Below are 26340 nucleotides of genomic sequence, written 5' to 3' on the forward strand. Positions count from 1 at the left end.
AACCCGCTACGATCCGGAGGATGACTTGCGTGGGGATTGGTCAAATCCGCCTTGACCTGCCCCTCGCTCGGTTTTGCTTTAAGATGCTAGCCGCTGGCCGCCGTCGAGGCCTCTACATCGGTGACCGCCGCGGCAGCTTACCTCGAGCCGCCCCCTTCGCGGCCGCGACCTCGCGTTGTTCTGAGCTACCATGGACTTGCCTCCGAGCCGTCTCCGCATCAGTCCTCGCCATGCTCCGCTGTGGTCTCACGCTTGTTGTGTGTCGACCCCTGCCCCATCCGCGAGCAGCTACTTCCTCTGTACGGCCTCAAGCCGACCCATTTGCACTGTGTTAAGCCGCCTCGCAGGCTGCGGGTGACCAGCCCGCACCCGCGTTTGAGCCGCCGTGCCGTGGCAGCCATTGTCACATCTAAGCCGCCCTTGCCGAGCGCTCGACTCTGAGCCATTTGCTGCCGCAGTTTCCCGTCGCCGGTGCAGCCCTGAGTTGCCGAGCCGCTGGATCCGTTCGGTCAAGCCGCTTCCTCCCTGATGCGTGGAGGCCATGTACCAATGTTAGAATGTGACGCCCCCGATTCAATCGTACACTAATCATGCACGCAAATGTGTACGATCAAGATCAGGGACTCACGGGAAGATATCACAACACAACTCTACAACATAAATAAGTCATACAAGCATCATAATACAAGCCAGGGGCCTCGAGGGCTCGAATACAAGTGCTCGATCATAGACGAGTCAGCGGAAGCAACAATATTTTAGTACAGACATAAGTTAAGCAAGTTTGCCTTAAGAAGGCTAGCACAAAAATAGCAACGATCGAAAAGGCAAGGCCTCCTGCCTGGGACCTCCTAACTACTCCTGGTCGTCGTCAGCGGGCTGCACGTAGTAGTAGGCACCTCCGGTGTAGTAGGAGTCGTCGTTGACGGTGGCGTCTGGCTCCTGGGCTCCAGCATCTGGTTGCGACAACCAGGTAGAAAGAAAAGGGGGAAAAGAGGAAGGAAAGCAACCGTGAGTACTCATCCAAAGTACTCGCAAGCAAGGAGCTACACTACATATGCATGGGTATATGTGTAAAGGGCCATATCGGTGGACTGAACTGCAGAATGCAGAATCCTGTCGAAGACTACGCTTCTGGCCACCTCCATCTTGCAGCATGTAGAAGAGAGTAGATTGAAGTCCTCCAAGTAGCATCGCATAGCATAATCCTACCCGGCGATCCCCTCCTCGTCGCCCTGTTAGAGAGCGATCACCGGGTTATATCTGGCACTTGGAATGGTGTGTTTTATTAAGTATCTGGTTCTAGTTGTCATAAGGTCAAGGTACAACTCCGGGACGTCCTTTTACCAAGGGACACGGCTATTCGAATAGATAAACTTCCCTGCAGGGCTGGACACATTTTTCTGGGTCATGCCCAGCCTCAGAAGATCAACACGTCGCAGCCCCACCTAGGCACAACAGAGAGGTCAGCACGCCAGTCTATATCCTATGCGCACAGGGGTCTGGGCCCATCGCCCATTGCACACCTGCATGTTGCGTACGCGGCCGGAAGCAGACCTAGCCTAGCAGGCGTTCCAGTCCAATCCGGCGCGCGCCGCTCCGTCGCTGATGTCAAGAAGGCTTCGGCTTATACCACGACGTCGAGTGCCCATAACTGTTCCCGCGTAGTTGGTTAGTGCGTATAGACCAAATGGCCAAACTCAGATCAAATACCAAGATCTTGTTAAGCGTGTTAAGTATCCGCGAACGCCGACCAGGGCCAGACCCACCTCTCTCCTAGGTGGTCTCAACCTGCCCTGTCGCCCCGCCACAAAGTAACAGTCGGGGGCCGCCAGGAACCCAGGTCCACCTCTACCGGGATGGAGCCACCTGTCCTTTCAGCCCCCTCATCAGAATCACTTGCGGGTACTCAACGAGCTGACCCGACTTTTGTCACCACATGTGTCATGTATATAAAGTATATAGTATATACCCGTGATCACCTCCCGAAGTGATCACGGCCCAGTAGTATAGCATGGCAGACGGACAAGAGTGTAGGGCCACTGATGGAACACTAGCATCCTATACTAAGAAGTAGGATAGCAGGTAAGGGTAACAACTGTAGCAACAATGACAGGCTATGCATCAGGATAGGATTAACGGAAAACAGTAACATGCTACACTACTCTAATGCAAGCAGTATAGAGAAGAATAGGCGATATCTGGTGATCAAGGGGGGCGGCTTGCCTGGTTGCTCTGGCAAGGAGGGGTCGTCATCAACGTAGTCGATCGGGGCACCAGCAGCGGCGTCAGTCTCGTAGTCTACCCGAGAGAAGAGGGGGAAGAAACAATGAATACAATGCAAACAGATGCATAACGATGCATGACATAACAACTAACGGTGCCAGGTGTGCCCTAACGCAGTAGAAGGTGATACCGGCGAAGGGGGAAAACATCCGGGAAAGTATCCCCGGTGTTTCACGTTTTCGGACATATGAACCGGTGGTGAAATGTTACAGGTTCACTATGCTAGGGACGCGTGGCGGACGAATGGGTTGCGTATCTGGATTCATCTCGTCGTTCTGAGCAACTTTCATGTACAAAGTATTTTCATCGGAGCTACGGTTTATTTTATATGAATTTTAAAAGATTTAAATTAATTTTAGCATTTATTTAATTAATTTAATACAACATTATCCAGAACAGTGCATGCTGACGTCAGCAGTCAAGAGGGCGTTGACTGGGTCAAACTGACGTGCGGGACCTACCTATCATTGACCGCCATTAACTAAACAGGTAATTAGTTTAATTTGTGAGTAAGTCAATCTAATTAGGATTAATTAATTTAATTAATCATTTAATGAATTAATTAATCAATATTTCAATCATTTCAATTACTTATTTTTTATTTATTAGTATTATTTTATTTTATTTAAAAAAACGTTCTGGAGCAGTGGCCCACTTGTCATAGGGCCAGCGGGGCCTAACGGGCACACGGGCGTTGTAGGCGCTCGACCCGGGCGCCGACCCATGGGAGCGAAGGGGTACCGATGCAGCGCGGGCGCCGGGCGCCGGAGATGGCCGCGGCGGCCCAGCAAGCCGGAGGTGGGGCGGAGCAGGACGGCGCGTCGGCGGCCGCAGTGGTGGGCGGAACCGGCGCGGTTCGGCGGTCGGGCGCAGCGGCGGCAGCGATGGCAGAGCAGACGGCCGCGGGAGGCACGAAGGCGAGCCCGAGGGACCGGGGCGTCGGGGGCAGGCACGCGCGGCGCAGGGCGCGCGCGGCCTTGGCAACAGGCGCGAACGGGGGGAGGCCGCGGTGGAGGCGGGATGCGCGTGCGCAGCAGCGGGGCGCGGTGAGCGTGCCAAGGGGGAAGGGAGCGGCCACGCAGCGGGGCAGCGGCGATGCGGCGTGTTGAGGGAGAGAGGAGGAGAGGGAGGGGCGCGGCTCACGGAGGGCGTAGGGATCGTGGCAGCGGTGCGCGAGGTGGATGACGGGGACGACGGCGGAGAGGAGAAGCAGGCCGGCGGGGGAGCGCTCCGGGCGGCGGCGGCGTCCTGGCGCGGGGGTTGCGACCTCCTCCCCCGATCCCGATCCAATCGGGGAGAGAGGGGGCAGATATTTTCGTGGGGGGAGTGGGGTGTCGGTGGAGTGGGTTACGGGGGGTGAGGGGATAAGGAGTGGGGGTGGGTGGCCGGCTGGGCCTGGTGGGTTGGCCCAGTTGGGCCACGGTCCAGCGGGGTTTTCTTCCTCTCTTTTCTCTTTAGTTTTGTTTTCTGTTTTTGTGTTTTCCCCTTTTCTTTTATTTATTACTAATTCTGTTTTAGGTTAGTTTCCTTTTATTTTTGATTTAGCAAAATACCAAAATGGTACCTACTTTGACATTACCAAATATGCCACTGCCACATTAACTAGCTACGTAAACTAAAATAGTTTTGTAATTATTTATTATTTAACAGTATTTAAATAATAGTTTTCACTACTGCTTTATTTATCTTATAGCATCTAAACGTTTTATAAAAGTAGGGTTTCTTCACCATAACTGCCTATGCAATAGTTGTCACAACCAGAACATTTTAGTTTTAACATTTGAATTTTTTTGTTGTTTGCCTTGATTTTGAATTTGAATTTGAATCGGTTTCTAATCAACGCGAGTTTATCATTAGTAACCGAGGTGACGTGGCATCATTACGAGGGGCTTACTGTAGCTTAATTACCCGGGCATCACATAGAAGGCGCGGTAGATTCCTTGGTGCACATAACGCCAATCAACTAACAAAGGGCATCTTGGAGACTTATTTTTTGGCTCAATCACCATCGAAATTGCTGGAGGTCATCCCTGGATGTTATATACGACTCATCAGTCGTCCGGACGAATCAGGTGATATCCAAGTTTGTTTTATTAGCACAAATTGCTTTTGTCAAAGAACAATTTATCTTTGCCTTGGTCTACAATATTGTTTATGTAGGACAATTGTTCATTGCGAGAGCGATGGTCGCGTCATGGATGTATAGCTCACGCCACCATTATCATGCGCTAGCATCTGACCATGCCATGATGCTCGACGAATGTATGTGCAAGGCGCCGTTTTTACGGCCCAATTTACATCAATATGACGTAGTTGATTCGCCCGTACGCGCGGTTTACTGCGCCTGCGATTACCTCGCCCTTCCGCGCTGGCTTACAACGCCGCGGCCGGCTCGTCTGTCTGCTCCCGCGGCCGAGTCGGCCGTGATTGATTTCAGCTTCACCGTGGTGATCATCAACTCTGCGGTGGATAATTTCTGGCCTGACATATCAGGTGAAATCCATCTAGTATATTTTTATATTACATATTGCTTTCTTTAAAAGAGAAACTACTCTGGTTTGCAAGTTCTCCAATGCAGGACAAGTTGTCTACGGCAAAAGGAACTAATATATCACTGAGCTATTGAATGACTCATACCGGTTTATATCACTGCCAAATATGGAGAATCTCAAGCCAACTCCTCGAGTCGTCTTGAGACTCGGGGGCTACAATGACATGACTCGGTAGAATTGGCCGGTTTAAATAAATTCAAGAACTCCAGGTCATTGGAGGGAAAATAACCCGGTCTCGGAGGTTGTTGCTATATTGATGAAAATTTAAAGGCCGTCAAAAATTTCTGGCTCAAAATGAAGATTCCGGTTTAAAATCTGGCTCAAGGGAAATCTGTCTCTCCCAAAGCTTTGAAGCTCTCAATATCCGGTTCAAAAAGAATCCATCTCTCGCAAGTTCGAGTTTTCAGGAAAAATTAAAGGTTGCCAAAGAGAACTTGCTGCAGTGCGCAGTTCAAACATGGGTATCCTTCCTTATTGGCTTATCATATTATTGATCACTTGGGGGCTTCCTGTTCACTGAGCATAGCCATGCTTACCCTCTTGATCCGGCTTGCATGCCCTGTTACAAATAACTTGGGGGCTTCCTACTCACTCAGCATAGCTATGATTACCCTTTGTTCCAGCTTGTACGCTTTGATTGGAAATAACTTGGGGGTTTTCTGCCCAAGGTGAATTGTTACCGAAGAGAACTTGCTATAATGTGCAGTTCAAACATAGGTAACCTGCCTTGATGACTTATTAAAAATCACTTGGGGGCTTCCTACTCATTGAGCACAGCTACGACTACCCTATTGGTCCGGCTTATACGCCTGGATTGAAAAATTACTTGGGGGCTTTTGTTTAATGGAACAAAGCTTTGTTTGTCCCTTGTAATAGGCTTGGACGCCATGTGTATTCACCAAAAATCCAGGTTATCTTGCCTTTGTATGCTTGCCACTCCGACAAGGTAATCCTGGAATGACTTGCCATACTCTTGACAGTCAATCTTATAAAGACCCTGAACTTGTCAAAGTTAAAACAGTGATTGGTCATGTGAGGCCTAGCTTACAGGTTTGAATGAAGGACTAACTTAGTGGCTATGCAGCCCATGAAAAGCACTTGATGTTTAGGCCTGGCCGCCAATGAAAGCCTTGATTTTTTGTTATTTGTTTTTGAATGTTGTTTGAGTTCATATCTTTTTTGATATATGGTTTAAAATGATTCAGGCCATGTAACCTTAGTCCTCGTGACTCATATTTGAGTATATCCGGAGTTTTGATAACCTGGCCTGGTTTTGGATGATAAGTCACCAGTGTGCTTTGATTATGTGCTTGGAGATTTTCACTCTAAGTATTTGGGATGTTACCCTTGCTGCGTATGGTGTTATAAGCCGGCAGTATGAATAAAGTCAACAGGGCGCTGAGCTCTAAGTCTTTGGGCTATTACCCCTACTGCATATGGCACTGTAAGCCGACAGTATGAACAGATTTCACAGGCCATGTAGCCTTGATTGTATGGCTCATCATTGAGAATCTTTGGGTTTGATAACCCGCCCTGATAGAAGACTTTAAGTCGTCAGGATATTTTTCCTTGAGCAATCAAAATGATGATATTTCATGATTCTGGGTTGATACTGGCCCTGAATTATAATTATCCCAGCATCACCATGGTATTAATCTACAAGTATGTTTTTCAACAATGGTATGAATATTTTGGGTTTGATAAACCGCCTTGGTTTGGGACGTTAAGTCGCCAGTATATATTTGGATTGCGCCATTGTAATTATGTGCTTATAAATTGTTGGGATTGACACCCTCACTGGATGTGGCAATGTAAGCCGGCAATTTGAGCCAATCTTCCAGTTATACTTTTAAATTGTTGGATGAATATGCGAGGTTTGATAACCCGCCCTGGTTTTGGACGTTAAGTCGCCAGTACATTTTGGATTGCGCCATTGGAATCATGCGCTTATAAATCGTTGGATTGTTACCTTCACTGGGTATGGCAATGTAAGCCAGCAGTGTAAATCAATCCTACAGGTATGTTTTCCTGGTTATATGAATATGCGAGGTTTGATAACCCGCCCCGACTTTTAACTTTAAGTTGCCAGTATGTTTAGGCTTGAAATGGCCTTATTGATAGTCTTTCCCGTAATTGCATAAGACTATATTATGTTTGGGTTGTTACCCGCCCTGGATTTTGACGATAAGTCGCCAGGTCATATGTTGTTTAAACTCTATGCAGGATTTGCAGAGCTATGACTTACATAAATGATTAAGTTCAAGCCCATCATAAAAAGTTGAAATTGGTGTTTCGAAAGGGTTATAAATTATTGATTTTTCACAAAGTCTATAAGCCCCCGGGTTACGAAAATCCCGGATTACAATGGACGCACATTAAGTCGCCATCGGCCTAGAGCCATTGAGTATTTAAACTCCGAATTTACTTGTCAACCGATAAGGTATTCAAATCATTAATAACCGAACTTGGCTAGATTGTCATGATGATATTGAATGATTGAGGTTTTCATACCGGATTATATTATTCAAATCTTGAATAGCCAACATGGCTGGATTTTTACTATGGTTATCAATAACCTGTATTATGATTGAGGTTTTCAAAATCGCTTCAGCGCAATGCCTATTATTTTATCAATGGATATGATTTATTCTACAATGGAAGGAATAGTCCCGAGTCGCTGTAGGCTTACGACTCGGCACTTGGGGGCCACATTATTCATGTTGAGATTACATCAAATATGCAAGTCCCATGTCACTACCAGCATGCACCATGGCACTTAGGGGCTAATGCAAAGTCATTTTTTGTTCGTCTTATTGAAGACCCGACTCATCACATCGTAATGAGCCGGCCCTTGGAGGCTACTAATTGCTCCTGTCAAAAATTCAAAGTATACAAGCCTTAATCCATTATATTGAAGGGTCCATTTCTCAGTTGGTAGAGCACAAGGCTCTTAACCTTGTGGTCGGTTCAAGCCCTACGATGGAGGCTACATCATATGATGTTATTTTCAATGAAGTATATATTAAGTCCTAGCTCAGTATTATCTTGCTGAGCCGGCCCTTGGGGGCTACACGTTGTTGTTCAAGTCTACATGATCATATCTACAAAGTCCATGCTCATTATTGCATAATGACCTGGCCATGGGGGCTACACTGGTTGATGTTTTTAGGAGCATAAGACAATTACAAGTCCCAGGTTGCTGCAAGCATGAATACCCGACACTTGGGGGCTACAAGTGATATGCATATAAGGGAGGTACACTTTAAAGCTGGATGTTAGCAACAATTATGACCCGGTGCCATCAATATTTACAAAACTGACAATTTTTGCAATGATAAACTGGCATGAACTACATCTTCAAGCCGGCTGAATATCAGTTGAATATTTCAAGACCAATATTTTTGTCAAATCAGAGCATTGAAGGCCGACTCAAACGAATTATTCTTCACAATATATTTTGTATGAGAAACCAATGTTAGCAAATTGATTATGAGGCTGGCTTATTGACCCGGACTTTCCAGAAGAAGGAAATGACAAGGACTTAAGGATGATCAGGTGCCGGTTTACAAGAATATTTAACCCAGAGCATAACTTGTCAAATTTGTTCTTGTGTTTATGTTGCAGGATCATTTTAACATGGATAATTCCAAATTAAACTGGGGGCTAATGTCGGGGATATACCCCGTGGTGTAACCCGTCGGATGTATGATCCGGCTGGAGCTTGGCGACTCACTGACGACCCGCCCGGACCTGGCGGTTTACGGGCAACCCGCCTGAACATTGCAACTCACTGGTGACCCGGCGGGTGGGTCGGACGGATGATAAGGCCCAAGGCCCAGTAGGCCAGTTCATGTTATGGTGGGCCGACTTAAGAGGAAAGGCGTGAGGAATATTTTCCTTAAAAGGAATCAAAGACACAGACTTGTATCCGGTTTGTATTAGAAGATAAACTAGTCCCAATCCTGGTAGGACTCCACATGTAACCCGCCCCTCCAACTTATATAAGGAGGGGCAGGGCACCCCAAGAGGGGGGAAATAATCTTGAGGGCTAGACACAACTACAGGAGAGCCGGTTTATGCGGCGACTCCCTCATGAGCATAATGAGACCTAGCCATAAACAGCATGTAGGGCTATTACCGAATGATGTTTCCCAGGGCCCGAAGCTGTCTAAACCCTTGTCTTGTGTGTTAACCCACCTCGCGTCTCTCGATTTCGATCAACCCCATTCAGGCTACTACCTAGTTGCGTTGGCCTCACGATAAGTCCTCACACTAGGACATCTGCCTTGACAAACCCACAACAAGGCTCCCATCATGTTCACTAAATAATGTACATATGTGCAGCAACACCATGTGTGCCGCTTGGCCTTGCCACTTTATGTACCATCGAACCTATGTTCCTGCATGATATCAATAAAGCGGTTATCTTTCTGCACCAAGTTGATGTGTGTTGCCAGAAAACATGATCTCTAGGTTGGCAATGCAAGGTAAACCAGTTGCTCTTAGCTAGGGTGCCACAATGCTTGGCATCAGAGCTGCGCTGACTGTAGAATGCCCTAGACAGCCAATGCGCTAGTTAAACATTAGTTAGTAGTCTTGAGTATCGGTAATGTGTGTTTGCATCTGGTTGTTGCATTGCATGCATTTAGCTTATTTTTCTTACTAACACACTAATGTTTGCGAGTGTAGATGGCTCCAGTGCCGTACCCGGACTAGTCTGAGCCAGCACCTTTCACCTCTCCGCACCTTCTGGGGACCATGTGGCATCGACTCTACCCCAACAGCGACGACCCAGTGTACCAGGTGTACCAGGAGCGACTGGAACACTCGGTGTACATGTACCATGCGGAGGTCACCATGCACAACAGCTCTCTGGCCGGCACCTACACTTGTTCTTCTAGGAGTGGTTTCTCTTCTACCCCAGACCAGGCCGTATAGTTTGCCACATTTCAAGCTCTCACTGAACTGCACTACAACGAGGTCCGGATGCAGTCTCGTCCAGGTTTCCACTTCTACCCGTCCATGTTCAATGATGGACGGATTCGCTTCCCATCCGTTGCTCCGGTGTGCGACCATTCATCCAGCCACCTCTCTCGCTACAGCACTGCTACTTACCTTCTGGTTTTCAACTTGGCCCAGGAGCTGACTCGTACTCGTGTAGCCTTGGCTGCCTCTAGATCTACTCTCGCTCCACCCTCCATCGGATTTACCCCACTTGTTCCCCCAGCTACTATTCCACCAGCTACTCCAGTTACCCCTCAGAGTAACTCAAACACCTCGACAGTGACTCCCCACGAGTCTCCTCCCGAGTGGGCTTTAATTCTCGCTAAAACCACCGCCCCTATGCTTCAGCCTCACCCAACACCTACCCCTGAGGGAGAGCCCTCGATGCAGAGTCGTTGTGTTTCCTGTGATCCGGAGGTTTCCATTAACGTCGTCAGTTCAGGATCAGAGACCGAGTCTGAGGAGACCCCAGCAGGATCCGTGGAGCACTAGTGTGGTCACGTTCTTCAGGAGTAGATGAGGTTGTCATGATGCTTGGTTGTATGAGTGTAGTCGTACTTGTCATGCTATTTCTTTTTTATGTATGAGTCTATGTATAATTATGTTGGAACTTTTTATTCGCCTTGGTTTTTCGTTGTTGTTCTTTCGGATCTGTCACTTGCTTTTCTTCCCTATTTATGGATGTTTCTCATATCAATGCTTCATATTGGGAAACAAAAATAGGATGACAAGAGGAGGTAGCAGCAGCCATGTGGGCGACGACACTGCCAGACAGGCAGGACAGTCCCCCGAACCATATCAACCACCACCACCTCCTCCACCTCATCCACCTACCACAGAGCAGATTATGCGAATGTTCGAGGAAAGGAGAAACCAGGATTTGCTTGAACTACTAAAGAGTGTACAAGCTATGGTCGGGCAACATGGCAATCAGAATGGTAATTACTCCAAGCTGTCAAATTTTTAGAGGACTAAGCCTCCCAGCTTTAACCAAGTTGTCGACCCTATGGAAGGTGACGATTGGCTGCGGAACACTAAGCAGAAACTAGAGATTGCTCGCACCGAAGAAATTGACAAGGTTCCATTCACTACTCACTATCTTGAAAGAGCCACTGCTATATGGTGGGATAATACTAAAACCATGTGGCCTGTGGACGACGAAATCACTTGGGATAAGTTCATGGTTAATTTCCACAAGTACCACTGAGAATGGATTGGCTGACAAAGAATCAAGTCTGCATTAACTGTGCAACAAGAGAAGTTACATTAATAAACCCGGCGGGACAAATAGTGCAGTTTGTGGCTCGTAGAACCATGCCTAAAACGGATATGATATTCACAGCAGTAACCTCAGGCATGGAATTAATCCCGATGGTCAGCGAGTTTCCAAACGTATTCCTAGAAGAATTGCCAGGAATGCCACCAGATCGTGAGCTTGAGTTTGCTATTGATCTCGTGCCAGGGACATCACCCATATACAAGAAATATTACCGGATGCCTTCATCCAAGCTAGTTGAGCTAAGGAAGCAGCTGGATGAGATGCTCAAGAAAGGTACATCCACCCTAGTTCCTCACCATGGGGATCACCTGCCATATTTGTGGACAAGAAAGATGGTAGTCTTTGCATGGGTGTAGACTACCGCCAACTCAGTGATGTCACTATCAAGAATAAGTACACACTCCCCAGGATTGATGATTTGTCCGATCAACTAAATGGAGCCCAAATATTTTTCAAGATTGATTTCAGGACCGGGTATCATTAGCTCAAAATCAAGAAGGAAGACATTCCCAACACCGATTCACTACTCACTACGGTCTATATGAGTATACAATCATGTCTTTCGGTTTGTCAAATGCCCCTGCCTTCTTCATGCATATGGAGAACAAAGTGTTCATGGACTTCTTGGACAAGTTCATGGTGGTCTTCATCGACAATATTCTTATATATTCTAAAGGAGAAGATCATAAACAACACCACCGAGCAGTATTGCAAAGGCTCCATGATCACCAGTTATATGCAAAATTCAGCAAGTGTGAATTGTTGCTTAAGCAAGTAGGATTCTTGGGGCATATTCTCTCCACAGAAGGAATAGTGGTGGATCCAAGTGAAGTCAAGGATGTGCTAAAATGGCTAGGACCAACGACTATGGCCGAGATCAGGAGTTTTCTGGGGCTTGCTGGTTATTACCGTCGATTCATTGAAGGCTTTTGCAAGATGGCTAAACCAATGATAGAGTTGCTCAAGAAGGAGCAAAAGTTCGTGTGCTCTGAAGACTGTGAGAAGTGCTTTAATGAATTAAAGACTCATTTGACCGCAGCACCCGCATTGACGCTTCCGGATATTTACCGAAGCTTTGATGTGTATTGCTGTCGGTGTCAAAACCGGCGGATCTCGGGTAGGGGGTCCCGAACTGTGCGTCCAAGGCGGATGGTAACAGCAGGCGGGGGACACGATGTTTACCCAGGTTCGGGCCCTCTCGATGGAGGTAATACCCTACTTCCTGCTTGCTTGATCTTGATGATATGAGTATTACAAGAGTTGATCTACCACGAGATCGTAGAGGCTAAACCCTAGAAGCTAGCCTATGGTATGATTTTTCTTGTCCTACGGACTAAACCCTCCGGTTTATATAGACACCGGAGGGGGCTAGGGTTACACAGAGTCGGTTACAAGGGAGGAGATCTACATATCCGTATTGCCAAGCTTGCCTTCCACGCCAAGGAGAGTCCCATCCGGACACCAGGCAAAGTCTGCAATCTTATATCTTCATAGTCCAACAGTCCGGCCAAAGTTATAGGCCGGCCGTCCGAGGACCCCCTAATCCAGGACTCCCTCAGTAGCCCCTGAACCAGGCTTCAATGACGATGAGTCCGGCGCGCAGATTGTCTTCGGCATTGCAAGGCGGGTTCCTCCTCCGAATACTACATTGAAGATTTTGAACACAAGGATAGTGTCCGGCTCTGCAAAACAAACTCCACATACCACCATAGAGAGAATTATATTTCCACAAATCTAATCTGCTGACAACTTTTCATGACGTGACATCACACCATGGTCTCATCATTATTTGAACTTTTTTTCTCAATCAGACTGCCACTCCATGTTTTGCGGGGCGATTTTATTGGCACGTCTTGTCGAAGTAGAGATCGTGTCCCCCTTATTACGGGATTCTCATCAATACGGATGTGGGTAACCCAATCGTGCCCGTTGGTACGAGTCCTTGATTTTAGGCAAGTCCCAAACGGTCACGCGGAGGACGCTTGATATTCGCCCTCTTTATAAAGAGGCCAAGGCCTGTCCCTTTTCTTCTTGCACTCAATCGAATCCTTCCCCCACCTCGAGTTCCAACACCCAAGGCTCAGGTCGGGCGCTTCGGACCTTCAACCATGTTCGGATCCAACCTTCAAGGTCGGTGGATGCCCTCCTCTGTCACAGAGCAAGACATCAAGAAGCTAAGAGAGGCTAGGTATTTGAGCGCCGAAATCTCGCACAGGCTACCTGCTCGAGGGCAGGTTATTCCCACTCCCGAACCCGGCGAGAGCGTCGTATTCATCTCTCACTTCCTCCGAGGGCTAGGCCTTGTTCTAGATCCCTTTGTTAGGGGGCTCATGTTCTATTACGGGCTGGATTTCCATGACCTGGCCCCGGACTCCATCCTTCACATTTCGTCGTTCATCGTCGTGTGTGAGGCCTTCCTCCACGTCACCCCGCACTTCGGCTTGTGGCTTAAGACCGTTAATGTAGAGCCGAAGACGATTAATGGGCGACACACAGAATGCGGAGGAGCCGTTATAAGCAAAGGCGCCGATGTTCCATGGCCAAAGGGTTCCTTCCCGGAGGTATCCAGCTTATGGCAACGGGAGTGGTTTTACATCACAGCCCCCCGCGGTACTAAGTGGGTGGCTGCCCCTGCCTTTCGCTCGGGCCCCCCGCCACAACTGACGTCATGGATCAACAAGGGGCTGGACTGGGGGCCAGTAAATGATGTGCCGATATTGCAGAGTCACATCTAAGGTCTCCTCGAGAGAGATATCAGCCTGGTCACGGTAATGCAAGTCATGCTAGTTCGTCGAGTCCCGTCTTGCAAACGTCGACCCCTCCGTATGTGGGGGTTCAACCCGGAAGGACCGCGAGCTATTCAGCACTTCCTCGGCATGACGCTCGAAGAGATGTACAAATTGTTCTTTGGACCACAAATAAGGTGTCCGGACACCACCGAGGATGCGGGTCTGAGCTGCAATCGTTCAGATACGCAAGTAAGTAGTCCTTTGGCCGAACACGTTGTCTCTTTATTTATCACAACATCATTTTGAAAAGTCGCTCTTTGACCAGGACTGGGTAAAAAAGGCGAAGATGATCAGGTGTTCGGCCCCCCTTCCCGAAGGCTCAGCAGATCCAGTACTGGCGAGAATGCTTGAGCTGGCGCCTTATCAGGCGCCCTCAGGGGAAGATAAAGGGGGGAATAAAGAGGCTGAAAGCGGGCCTCGCTCATTATTCATCCAAACCGGGGGAATTAGCGCCTCTACGAAGGAGGATAACCGGGGAGAAGAATCTGAAATTCCCTCTCCCCAGGGAAGGAAGAGGACCACCTCTGAAGACTTGGAAACAATGGTTTCCAAACGAGGGAAGAAATCTTCGCTAGAGGGTCCTGCCCCAGAGGGTACCCTTGTCACACAGTGCCCGCAAGGGGATCAGCCCTCCACCGAGCTGTAAGTAAACAAAAAGTAATTAATAGTAAAAATATCCTGCTTTACTTCCGAGGACAATAACCGAAGCATATATCTTGTAGTTCGGATCGTAGCCCTTCTCGACAGAGTTCGTCTTCGGGGGATCTTATTCCGGAGATGATGGAGAGTGAAACACCTCCCCATGCCTCCCTGCCTCATGAGGCGGGCGACTCTGAGGTGTCGTCAAGGAGGATTTCTCCTGATCCGCCTAGGCCAGAGGGTAATCCTTCGGCCACCCGAACTCCGGAGTATTCGGTTCCTAAGGAGAGCAACAAAAAGAGTCCGGGACCGTCCGGTGCGCGACCCGACGCACTAAAGGATCTTCTGGAGCAAGCGGCTATCTCAGAAGCGCATCGTACGCTAATGGGTACGGTGGTTGAGAGGATTTCATCCGCCGAAAGCGGGTTGCATGAAGCTTTTATGAGCCTGCTGAGACGCTTTGAGGTACGCAAAGTAGTATATGTTTTTGATGGTACCGCACATGCTAGGTGTGCCATATGCAGATAGTAGCCCCTGAGACTCTGGTTGCTGTCAAAAACGGCGGCAAACAGAGGATCATAGTCCCAGATAATAACCATGCCGCCTTCATGTGCAGGTGGCTGAAGGTCCGGTGGCTAGCCGGACTGGTGAGTTTGCCGAGCTGAAGCGGCAACTTGATGCGGCAGATGCCGACATCGTGCTTGTCAACAAGCGGCTCGACGAGGCACAGGGTATGTGGTTCTCCGGTGATCAACACATAGTAAGAGGAGCATGATTCTAGTATTTTTAATATGTTGTGACTGCAGATGGAGCTACCCCCGTGGAGACCCTTCGGGCGGAACTTGCCCGAGCCAAGGAACAAGCCAGGAATAGTGATGCGGCCGCTCTAAAGGCGGTCGAAGAGCTGACAGCCGAATAGGCTGCGCATTGCCAAAGCAAGGATAAAATAGCCAAGATGGCCGTTGAGTTGAAAGATGCCACCGACCGTTACGAGCTGCTTGAAAAAGAAAGCCGAGCGAAGGTGGCGGACCTGGAGAAGGCCATGGTAGAAGCCAACGAAGCCCGCTCTAAAATCAGAGCGGCGAAGGAGGAGCTGCGTCGAGCTGGAGATATCGTGGCTGGGAAGCCCTTTTTGTTGCGGACGAAGTTCGGAGATCCAAAGTATGCCCTTCTCGATCAATTATGGAGTTCTGCGGACGCATACGTGGATTTGGCAGCGAGTGCTACTGACGCGGCCGAGTTTTTCAAAGATCAAAAAGATCGTGAAGTGGAAAAGCTGTTCTGGTCGCAGTTTAATGTTCCGGTGCGGCCGCTGCTGTTTAATGAGCGAATGACCAAGTGGGCCGAACTCCATAGGTTGTCCGGGCTTGCCATGAGGTCTGTTGTTGACCATCTTTGGCCGGAAGGACCAAGGACGAATAGTTATTTTGGCTTAGTGCAACGATTCCTTGGTGCTGTGCCGCATATCGACGCTATGAAGAGGTCGGCGTGCATAGATGGTGCGCGGATGGCCCTTGCCCGTGTCAAGACATACTGGGCAGAGATGGAGGCCACTACTATTGCAACCCAAAATTCGGCCGTAGGCCGAGTATCGACCGAGCACTACTTTGAAGAAGTTCTCGAAGGCGCTCGTTTAATAGAGGCTCAGTGCTCGAAAAATGTTATGTTCTAGTGACATGTATCTCCATTGTAAGGACAATGTTATTTGAATTGTAAAGGCTGTGTTTATACTTTTGCCTGAAAGTATTATTATGCCTCCTATGCGGTCGTTTATGTGTGTGTCTATATATATATATATATATATATGTATAGGGTGGGACTATTTAGAAACCCCCCTCTAGAGTTCCTAAATAAGCTTATTTAGGAATCACCCCTCCTAACCTATTTCTTTTCCCGGAGGGAGCTAGTGTGGGAGCAAGCGGCGCGGCAGCGACGCGAGGGAGCGAGCGAGCTCAGGTCCGCAATAAACGGTTCAAAAATTACGATAAAAAAATAGTGCGGAAAAATGGTACCAGAAAAAGTCCGCCCGGCAGTTAACTAGTATATGACGCACAGTTAGCTTATCTGTTTTCGAGCAGTTAGGAACGGTTCCTGAATAGCTTATTTAGGAATGGATCCAGTGGAGGCCCTGTGCCCTGCCGCACACCTCCTCCTTTCCAGTCGAAGGCCACGGCCACATCTCCAGTGCCTCTTCACCGGCCGACGAGAAAAGAACTTGTCGTTCCCCCTCCTTTCCTCGTGTAGGTGCTGGTCGCGGTTAGCCATGGCCGTTGCAGCAGTTACCAGATAGGTTGGCGGGAGGGGCCAGTTGGGTGGCGCACACAGGGGAGGTTGCTGGTGGCGGCACACCGACGGGGTGGGCCGGGGTGGCGCACTGGCAGCCATCATCGCTAGGGACTTAGCGCCGGCTCTCCCACCTGAAAACTCCATCACCTCCTCTGCTCCACCCATCTCTTCCTTTGCCATCGGCCGGGGTGACCTGATTCATGGCAAGCACGGCCGGATCTACTCCAACGCAGCTATCCACCAGTGCTCTCCTCCAATGCAGTTAGTGAACTAAAACTGTAGCAGTTGACTTGTGCTTAGATTAGCAGTTGACTTAACTTGAACACTTAGCTGCCATGCGCACTCGAGCAGTTAGCGTGACCTTGGCAGAAAAAAGAATGAAAGAAAAAAAGTTGATATCTTCAGTCAAGCAGTTCACTAGTCTAAAACTACCAGAGTCCCGGCAGTTAGGTATTTCAGGCCCCGCAGATGGAATGACCCAGGGATAAAAAAAATTAGTACCTTCAGTCCCTGCAGTTAACTTGTTGTTAACTGCCGCAATCCCCGATAGTTAGCTATTTGAATACCGGCAGTTAGCTTGGTCCGGGAAAAACCAGGAAAAAACAAAAAAAAAGTGTCTTAAGTCACGGCAGTTAGCTCGGGTACAAAAAAATAACATTCTAATGAGAGGATTCAGTTTGTTTGCCAAGCCCCTGCTTGCGTGAGGTACAAAAAATATTTTTAATCCCGGCAGTTAACTCGGTGTTAACGGCCGCAATGCCTGGCAGTTAGCTATTTTACTCCCGGCCGTTAGCTTGAACTGGGCAAAAAACAAAAAAAGTATTTTCAATCCTGATAGTTAACTATCGCAGTCTTGACAGTTAGCTATTCCAGTCCCAACGGTTAACTTGAACAAGAAAAAATAGAAAAAAGAATTAAAAACAAAAGAAGCAAAAAAAGTATTGTCAGGCATTGCAGTTAGCTTGCTCATCGCGTGCATTTAGGTATTTCATACCCGCAGTTAGCGTGACCCAATCAAAAAAGAAAACAACATTTTCAGTCCCGCAGTTAACTTGGTCCTAACTATTGCGATTCCTCGCAGTTAGCTATTTCACTCCCGGAAGTTAACTTCACCTAATGATAAAAGTATAGAAGAAAAAAAACAATTTTCTTCAGTCTCAGCAGTTAGCTTGTCAGCATATGTCAGTTAGCTATTCCGCGTGAGCAGTTAGTGTGTTCTATAGCATTTCGGGCAAAAAATGTCGAAAATGATGTTTGTTTTTTGAAAACTGTTTTTAAACTGTAGCAAATCCGAAAACATGTTATACATGCAAAAGTTCGGGTTAATCGGTACCATTCAAATGGTGTATCATACGCATCAGTCCGACAAAAGCTTTGAGAATTCCTTTCACAAAAACATTGAAAACTCGTTTGATGGATTTTCAGTTTTTTGAATTTTGTTTAAAAACCGGATCGATTTTGGGAAAACGACCAAAATGAGTTTTTTGCTCCTTCTCAATAGCTATCCAAAGGTATATCAGTTGCATCAATCCGATTAGAAGTTAAATAATTACGACCCAAAAACCAGTGCGAAAAAACGATGCTAGAAGAAGTCCGCTCTGCAGTTAACTAGTATAGTTCGCATAGTTAGCTGTCTGTTCTCGTGAAGTGAGGAACGGTTCCTAAATAGGTTATTCAGGAATGGGTTGCAGAATAGCTCGGATGTATATATATATATATATATATATATATATATATATATATATATATATATATATATATATCCTGAAAGTTTGCAGTCGTCGGCTTCAGCCCCCACGCATATAATGCGGGGGTGTTCGCAAAAACGCGTCTTCACACTTGATCCAACGTCTTGGTCCATTAAGGAGGTGTTAGCGCGGCGAACGAGGCAATCAGACTATATTGCTTTAACACTTTCACTTGACCATAGGAGTTTGACAGTGGGGCTATTATATAGCCCCTGGTATTTCCGCACTCATCCGAATTCGGGCGCGCGTACGTACATGACTGGGAAAACCGGCCCTTCGTTAATGCGGAGGAATCCCGAAGATTCCGCAAAGTCATTGAGTGGTTGACCAGTCTCGCGCTTTATCATGACAATCAGTTTTCGGCTTTCTCTACTGAGGTGCTCATCCGGATGAACTAGGGCACAATCGCAGTAGTTCTCCCGGTGCCACCTTAGCTGATAGAGCGGGACATAAGGTAGCAAAACACGGGAGCCGGGCAAACCCAACATTTGACCAAAGACATGATTCGGAGCTGATGTAAGGCCAAACTCGCGACGCCGAACACTCCCTAAGGTATTCGTTCTTTATAACATATACCGGGCTGAGCAATGCCCTTGATAATGAACCCCAAGTGTCCAGGTACGTGCAATTTTCTGACGTGGCAAAATGCCAATAACGTCAGCATCCTTCTCGGTTATACTGAGTATCCGGAGGATGTGAAGCAACAAAAGATAGTAAAAAAGGTTTATGCCGGGTCTTAATCTAAAAAGAAACCTTCGAGCGGGTCCCTGCTGCACGTCTGCGCCTGTGTCAACATTGTGCCGTATCCTGGAAGGGTGTAGCACGATTGTCATCTGTAAAAGAGAAGAACTTAGGTGAAAGTTGTCGTGCGAAAAAATTGGTTATTCTCAATAAACCATTAAAATTCAAGATAAGTAAAGTTGAGCCGAACTAGCCATGTTTACACGCGGGAAGCCCCTGGTACCGTCTATGCGGGTATAACCATCAAACCAATCTCGGGTTTATCTAAGCTGTTATGGCTAGTAATGCGCCGGACTCGTCTAGCCGTGTCCACGGTCTTGACGACCGATCATTTATTTTGGTTGGAGGGGCCGTTTAGTGTTCGACTGTTAAAGCCATCGCACATTCTTCCATGCGTAAGGAACGTTCAATATTTCCTCTAATTGTGATGGTGCCACGTGGACCGGGCATCTTAAGCTTGAGAGAAGCATAATGCAGTACTGCATTAAAACGAGCAAAAGCTGCTCTTCCGAGTAGTGCTTGATAGCCACTTCGGGATGGAGCGATGTCGAAGGTTAACTTTTCGCTTCGGAAGTTATCGGGAGGACCGAATACAACCTCTAGTATTAAAGAGCCCGTGCGGCGAGCCTCTAGGCCTGGTATTACTCCCTTGAAGGTAGTATTACTGTGGCTGATTTTTGTCGGGTCTATCCCCATTTCGCGGACAGTGTCCTGATATATCAGATTAAGACTACTGCCGCCGTCCATATAGACTCGTGTGAGATGGTATCCGTTTATTATTGGGTCTAACATCAAGGCAGCCAATCCTTCATGCCGGATGCTTGTCAGGTGATCCCTGTGATCAAAAGTGATCGGGTAGGCCAACCAGCGGTTGAACTTAGGGGTGACGGGCTCTACGGTGCATGTGTCTCGGAGTGCATGTTTGCTTCTCCTCTTCGTGACGTGGATCATGTTCACTGTTTTAACCTCTGGTGGGAATTTTTTCTGTCCCCCCAGTGCCTTGCTGGTGAGGCTCGTCCTCGTCTTCACTTGGTGTCTCCCTCCCCTTGTGTTCAGCGTTTAGCTTACTGGCCTGCTTGAAGACCCAGCATTCTCTATGGGTGTGATTTGCAGGTTTATCGGGGGTGCCATGAATCTGACATAGTTTGTCTAGAATCTTGTTTAGGCTGGACGGTCCATCTCTACTGCCTTTGAAAGGCTTTTTCCGCTGACCCGGTCGAGAGCCCCTGAATCTGGCGTTTACTGCCGTGTTATCTGGGCTGTCTTCGTTATTTCGACGCTTGCTTTTACTGCGTCGTGGTTTTCCATTGCCATCCCTGACTTCGGATGTGCCTGGGTCGCTGGTGCTACTACGGGCTAGCCAGCTATCTTCGCCCGCGCAAAAGCGGGTCATAAGGCTTGTCAGGGCTGCCATTGTTCTCGGTTTTTCTTGGCCGAGGTGTCTGGCGAGCCATTCGTCTCGAACGCTGTGTTTGAAAGCTGCTAAGGCTTCGGTGTCCGGGCAGTCGACGATTTGGTTCTTCTTAGTGAGAAATATGTTCCAAAGCTTTCGGCCTGACTCTCCGGGCTGTTGAATTATATGACTTAAATCGTCTGCATCCGGAGGTCGGACATAGATCCCTTGAAAATTAGCCCGAAAAGCATCCTCAAGCTCCTCCCAACTTCCAATTGAGTTTTCGGGGAGGCTTTTCAGCCAGTGCCGAGCTGGTCCTTTCAGCTTGAGGGGCAAGTACTTGATGGCGTGGAGATCGTCTCCGCAAGCCATATGGATATGGAGGATAAAGTCCTCAATCCAGACCCCAGGGTTTGTGGTTCCGTCGTACGCCTCTATGTTCACTGGTTTGAATCCTTCTGGAAATTTGTGGTCCAGCACCTCATTGGTGAAACATAGGGGGTGTGCGGCACCCCTGTATTTGGATGTGTCATGGTGTTCTAACGGTTGTAGTGTTCGGTTTTGGTTGTGCGCTGGAGCGCGTTTCCTTGATCCGTAGATGGATCTGGTCGCGCTGGTCTTCTGATGCAAGTCCTCACGTGAATCATGTGCTGACTTATGTGCGGCCTTGTTAGCCGCTCTATCGCGGCCACAAGGTGGTTGATCCGACCGGTTGGCTGTCTTATTTTTCGGCTGTGTGGGCTCTAAGGCCTCATCATCAAATTCAGGCAACAACTTGCGCTTTGGATAGCTCTTTGTGTGGACACTACAACCATACTTTTCTTCATTGTCGAGCAATTTGTTCCATCTACTGTTGAGCGTATTCTGCACGGCCTTAAGCCTTTGCTTCTCCGCGTCGCCGTGTTCGGACAGCGGATCCGTACTATGTTCGCTGTTTGCTAGTCCATCCTGCTCTGCCGCTGCGTCAATGTGGTCGTCGTTTCCTCTGGAGTCGACTGGGGTGTTATTTTCTCTTGCGCTGTTATCGCTGTTTTTGCCGAGGCGGGATTTGGAGCGGCGCCTACGCCGATGCTTTGTTTGCTTCTCGAGGGAGCTATCCTTCGCTGCATCCTTCCATTCCTCGTCATTGTTTTCTTTGGGTGTATCCACCATGTATGTGTCATGTGATGAAGTGGCTGTCCAGCGCCCTGTGGGCGATGGTTCTTGTTCCTCTCCTGCATCGTCGTCCATGCCGTCGATGTCTTCGGAGTCGAAATCGAGCATGTCAGTTAAACCGTCGACAGTGGCTACTAAGTGGGTGGTGGGTGGGGAGCGAATTTCTTCGTCGTCCGCATCCCATTCTAGCCGGACATAGTTCGGCCAAGGTTCTCCTGACAAGGAGAGGGACTTTAATGAATTTAGCACGTCGCCGAAAGGTGAGTGCTGAAAGATATTCGCGGAGGTAAACTCCATGATCGGCGCCCAATCAGATTCGATGGTCACGGACACAAGCGGCTCGGAGTCCGTGGCCGGGGACGAATCCAATGATTCGGCAACACGGGTCTCGTGGGAGGTGAAGTCAGTATTCGGCTCTATCGCCACTGAGAGTGCGGCTTTCGTGGCGGGGTCTATCCACCCGTCCTCCGATGGCGCAATTTGTTCTGGATAAAGGGCGAGAGTAGTTGCAGGCATGATCTCCCAAACATTGTCCGACGGCAGAGCTAAATCATGCTCGTCATGATCGTGCGACATACCTGACATGGGCTCGAATCCGCCGAAGATCAAGTCTCCACGAATGTTGGCAGTGTAGTTCAAGTTTCCAAATCTGACTTGATGGCCAGGGGCGTAGCTTTCGATCTGCTCCAGATGGCCAAGCGAATTGGCCCGTAGTACGAAGCCGCCGAATACGAAGATCTGTCCGGGGCGGAAAACCTCACACTGGATCGCATAGTTGCCGATGATTGAAGGATCCATCAAGCCTTACGGTGGTGGCACAGTGGAACTCTCAATGAAAGCACCAATGTCGGTGTCAAAACCGGCGGATCTCCGGTAGGGGGTCCCGAACTGTGTGTCTAAGGCGGATGGTAACAGGAGGCGGGGGACACGATGTTTACCCAGGTTCGGGCCCTCTTGATGGAGGTAATACCCTACTTCCTGCTTGACTGATCTTGATGATATGAGTATTACAAGAGTTGATCTACCACGAGATCATAGAGGCTAAACCCTAGAAGCTAGCTTATGGTATGATTGTTCTTGTCCTACGGACTAAACCCTCCAGTTTAAATAGACACCGCAGGGGGCTAGGGTTACACAGAGTCGGTTACAAGGGAGGAGATCTACATATCCGTATTGCCAAGCTTGCCTTCCACGCCAAGGAGAGTCCCATCCGAACACGGGACGAAGTCTTTACTCTTGTATCTTCATAGTCCAACAGTTCGGCCAAAGGATATAGTCCGGCCGTCCGAGGACGCCTAATCCAGGACTCGCTCAATTACAACGCATCTAGAAGAGGTGTGGTGTGTGCTCATGCAATATGGCAAGGTTGTAGCCTATGCATCCAGGCACTTACGACCGCATGAAGGAAATTATCCTACTCATGACTTGGAGTTAGTGGCAGTTGTGCATGCCTTAAAAATCTGGAGGCATTATCTCATCGGCAAGCGGTCCCATATATTCACCGATCACAAAAGCCTCAAGTACATACTCAAACCAACCTAAATCTCTAACAAAGAAGATGGCCGGAGTTGGTCAAAGATTATGACCTCGGTATAAATTACCACCCGGGAAATGCTAATATGGTTGCTGATGCTCTCAGCCGCAAACTAGCCACATTGAATGCATTGATGGCATCTTTGTCTCCCGAACTACAAGAAGAGATAGTCAAGATCAACCTCACCATCGTTGAGGCTGACTACACTGCTATGCTGGAAGTCACTCCCACTTTGGTGGACGAGGTTCGCAAGGCCCAAGCAGAGGAACCATTGCTACAACACCATGTCACACGAATGCAAGCCGACAAGACTGAAGATTTCCCGATGGATGACCAAGGAACCCGAAGATTTTGAGGGAAAATCTATATACCAGACACCAAAGATGTGAGGAACAACATATTAAAGGAAGCACATGATTCATCATACCTGATACATCTCTGCAGTACCAAAATGTATGAAGACCTCAGGCAATTATTCTGGTGGGATGGAATGAAGAAGGATATTGCATATTTTGTCATCTGCTGTGACATATGGAACATAGTGAAGGCGGAACATCAGAAACCCGCTGGGCTACTTCAACCTTTACCCACCCCTCAATGGAAATGGGACGATATCTGCATGGATTTCATCACCGGACTCCCCAAAACTCCTCGAGGCAACTATGCAGTATGGGTCGTGGTGGACATGCTGACCAAGGTAGCCCACTTCATTCCTATTTGGACCACCTACCGAGCAGATCAACTTTCTCAACTTTATGTGTCCAGGATCATCAGTTTGCATCGAGTACCAATAACTATCACCTCCGACCGAGGGTCTCTTTTCACCATGGCATTTTGGTCACGTCTTCATCAAGTCCTGGGAACAACTCTAAAGTATAGTAGGGCTTATCACCCTCAGACCGACGGATAGACAGAGCGAGTAAATCAGATACTCAGAGCAAGTAAATCAGATACTCGAAGACATGCTCCGAGCCTGTGCCCTTGCTCAAGGACCCAAATGAGAAGACAATCTGCCTTACGCAGAGTTTTCTTACAACAATAGCTATCAGACTAGTCTCAAGATGTCACCATATGAAGCCTTGTATGGATGTAAGTGCGCAGTCCATTAAACTGGTCTCAGACCAGAGGTAGCCACATCTTCGGGACTGACCTAATGATGCAAGCTGAGAAACAAGTAAGGGAAATCCGCGACATACTTCAAGTAGCCAAGTCTTGACAAAAGAGTTACTATGATTCCAAACATCGACATATCAGTTTTGAACCGGGTGAATATGCCTACCTTCGAGTCACACCCATGAAAGGACTTAAAAAGATTCCAGACTCGAGGAAAGCTTGCACCAGGATACATTGGCCCATTTCCTATCATGTCCAAGGTTGGTGCAGTGGCATATCAACTAGAACTTCCACCCGAGTTGTCAGAAGCACACGATGTCTTCCACGTATCGCAGTTATGAAGGTGTATCTCGCCGTCTGAGATACAGACTAATATGACAAAGATAGAGCTTGCTAAGGATCTGACTTATGAGGAGAAACCTTTCCGAATACTTGATGAGATGGAAAGAGTCGCCCGCAGCAACCCCTGTGTTTTACAAGGTGAAGTGGGAACACCATACCGAGGATGAAGCTACTTGGGAAAGAGAGGACTTTTTTAGGACAACATACCATGAATTGTTTCCTGAGCAACCAAATCTCAAGGATGAGATTCATCCTAAGGGGGAGATTTGTGACACTCTACTTTTTGCCACTTTTTGTCCTCAGGAGTTTATTGCATATTTGGTCCGAATTTGAGTTTTTGAATTAACTCATTTGGACTTAGCACTTGGGCATTATTTTGATTTTCACCCAAGTGACTCCCCTCACTCTCTAAAATATCCCTGCCCTCATATATCTCAAAATAATTCCATGGGAATATTTCTCTCAAAGGCATAGTATTCATTTTCTCTTTGAAAATGAATGATTTTCACTTCTTCTCCAAAGCAACCCCTATTTTTGTTGCCCCCAAAAATCTAAGAAAACTCCCACATATTCTTTGGATCGTGCCTAATCTTCCTATGCAAAAATATACCATGGTTATGAGGAGTATTTTGGCTGTAGAAAATCATTTCTATTCTGGTCAGGAAAGTTACTTTGTGAAGGAAGTGTATTTTTCCCTGACCTTTTTGAGCTGAGATTTTTATAGGTTCATGACCTTCCTAGCAAACCCTTAACCTCCAAGTTTTAGCTCCTAACTCCTTCTAGATTTCTCTCAAATAGCTGCCACATTTCCTGTCCAGAAACTTGCCAGGAAGCTCTAGTCACCTCCTGTCGACCTGGCAATGAACCAACACCTCAGTGAGACCTAACACTGCAAGGACTAGACACCAGACATGATTTCACATCTCGGGTGCACTGCGCTGCACCAGTGCATGCGGTGACCGTGTTGCACCAGTGCATGCGGTGACTGCGTGAGTCCAAGGCCCCTGGCGTGCGCTCGGCGTGCTCGACGTGTCGGCAGCAGCACTGCTCAGCCCGTGCGCCCACCCCAGGCCAATCCAGCATGTCAATCACCCTCGCCTGCCTCGACCCGTCCCTGCTGACCTCTCCTTGGAGCTCCCCGATACCGGTGAGAGCCACTGCAGACATGGCCACGGCGGAGCAGAGTGCACAATGCACCCGCGTGAATGTGCCGTGTCCCTCCCGCGTCATGTGCTTGGCGTCATTGCTCCACTATGTTCCCATGATCTTCAGTGACCTCTCCCATCGCCTTGAGCTCCTCTCGTCGCCTCTCGCCGTCTCCAGAACCTCCCAGGCGGAGCCGAGCTCGGCCTCCTCGCCCTCCGATAAATAGAGCACTCCCCGAGCCTCACCAGCCATCCCAAGCTTCTCCATTGGCCTCATATCGACTAGCTTAGCTCCACAGCAAGGCTGGGAGGGTCTCTGGCCGCAGTTCCTCGCCGA

The sequence above is a fragment of the Triticum aestivum genome, chromosome 4D, assembly GCF_018294505.1.
Source record: "Triticum aestivum cultivar Chinese Spring chromosome 4D, IWGSC CS RefSeq v2.1, whole genome shotgun sequence".
Lineage (NCBI taxonomy): Eukaryota > Viridiplantae > Streptophyta > Magnoliopsida > Poales > Poaceae > Triticum > Triticum aestivum.